Source organism: Chenopodium album, chromosome 21, assembly GCF_948465745.1.
Source record: "Chenopodium album chromosome 21, dcCheAlbu1.1, whole genome shotgun sequence".
Lineage (NCBI taxonomy): Eukaryota > Viridiplantae > Streptophyta > Magnoliopsida > Caryophyllales > Amaranthaceae > Chenopodium > Chenopodium album.
The window spans coordinates 17,285,061-17,287,262 of NC_137854.1; the positions used below are offsets into that span (position 1 = coordinate 17,285,061).

The 2,202-nt window shown below is 33.3% G+C and overlaps 1 long non-coding RNA gene across 1 annotated transcript; it reads right to left on the reverse strand.

The window, feature by feature from the left end:
• Nucleotides 1-253: 253 nt before the first annotated feature.
• LOC145600078 (uncharacterized) lies at nt 254-1,757 on the reverse strand. The gene is made up of 2 exons (XR_014104235.1): nt 1,592-1,757; nt 254-536 (listed from the first exon to the last, which is right to left on the reverse strand). It is a non-coding gene; the product is annotated as an uncharacterized LOC145600078 (long non-coding RNA).
• Nucleotides 1,758-2,202: the final 445 nt, after the last annotated feature.

Here is a 2,202-nt window from a genome sequence, read left to right on the forward strand (position 1 = left end):
GCATATGCTTTAAGCATGTGTAGCAGGTTTCATGCAAATCCAGGCGAAGCACACTGGACAGCTGCCAAGAACATCCTTAAGTACTTGAGAAGAATGAAAGAAATGTTTCTAGTGTATGGTGGCGAAGATGAGTTGTAACACCCCAATAATTCTCTCTTAAAAACCTGTAAATGACCTGAACAAATCCAAGAGAATTACTGGTGTGCTACCGCCACGTGTTCAAACGTTAAGGCTACCTCAGAAATTAGCAGCGGAAAAACCAAAACAGTTTTAAATAAACCTCAAAGCAAAGCATTTAAATCAAAATAAGTATTACAAGTTGGAACCTTTAAGGCCCTTATTCAAAACCCAAAAGTAATAGTAAGTAATTAAAATTCAGTGTTAAAAACAAACTTAAACCCAGAGAAATAGTGTCAAATAAAATCGAGTCAAAATAAAATCAAACTTGCAAGAAACACGAAAAATAAGCAACCAACTCTCTACTCAAGATCCCACAACCCTGATGAATGCTGCATGTGAGAGAACCTGCGGTTATTCTGCTCCCCAATATTACAAGTGTAAAAATTGGATCGTCACAGGGTCATTGAAAGGCGAAGGCCATGACCAAAGAAGAACACACACACAAAAGCACGCAATCAGCAAAGCTGAGTACATACAAGCTGCATAGTAAAATAAGGAAGTACTTAACATGCTACTAATAATCAATCATACGCATCATTAAATCACAAACTCAACACACGACTCGATTATTTAATTTGTTAAGACTCCACTAGCTAATAGTAGCTAACTCATTTCAATTTATTCATTGGATTTAGCAATAGACAAGGTTGTCCAGCCCATGTCCCATTTGGAACATCAATAAAGAAAAACCCCATGCCTCCTTTCGGAAACATCAATAAACATTCAACGACCACGGGCGCGACTCCGTGACCGTAGTTAGTATGAGATCTCACCTAACTCCTAGTTTTGAAAAATATTTGAAATAAGAGACTCGTAGATCAGACGGCCTCGAGAAAAGTACACGGCTAATACCCCATGTACCCCAACCCCTGATTGTCATTACTCTAGAAGTGCACCAATCCAGAGTTTTATTGCTCATCCATCTTGCACTTTACGTGATTTACAAGTTTAGACTTGGTGATGACTCACATGCATAACAATTCAATCAATCCAATATCAATTCAATCAAGTAAAACAACTTTTCAATTTCAATTCTTGATTTATTAGTGGCAAGCAACATTTATTATTTATTCCTTTACTACCTCGGTGTATAAACACCTTGAGTGCATAAGGCACCCCAAACTCTTAACCTTGTCTTATAAGACATGAACCATTCTTTTACTCATCCTATTCCATTAAATCATGAATGAGTAATAATTAAATCGTTTCACCAATCACATACCTTTGCCTCTAAGCACACCTTGCATAATTAGTACATAACCAATAATTGCAATAAGAAATAGTGCACATCAAATGAAATTCACAATGTATAACCAAACAATTTCACCCAGTCATCCCTAGACATGATACTAAGTTCTCGATCCATCCTTAAACATGCACCTAAAGGCAAGGTTTTGTAACTTGTACGTACCTTGAGTAAACAATTCGATTGGCCACTTTAAAGACTAGAAATCACCTTCTACAAAGTCCTCTCCTAAACCAAATAATAAAGAATAAATCAATACCAAAGCAATTAAAATTACAGCAATACTAAAGTATTTAAAAACCTCTCAAACCATTAAAATAAAGTCCTTAAATTAATCCAATTAGCCAAAACTAATAGTGTAACATCCCAACTACAAGTTTAGGTGTTAAAATCATGAAAATATAGTGTTTAATAATAAATTACAGCAACTTTAAAGTGGTAAAATAAATCTGAAAATTTGGTTTAAGCATATAAAATAATCCCATAAGCATAATTATTTGAAAAAGCCATCATATAGCAATTTAGTGTGTTAAAAACCCAAAAATACATCAATTCAACGCAATTAGAGGCTTCAAAATAGAAGATACAAAATCTGAAAATTTATTAATAATCAAAATAATTGAACTTAAACATAATTTACATATAATATAATTAGATAACTTAATTAGTACGTTTTAAACCCTAAAACCATGAAAAATCAACATTTAAACCCTAAATTTTTAATTAAACCAAATCTGAAAATTTATTAAATAAATTAAACATGATGAAACTCATAA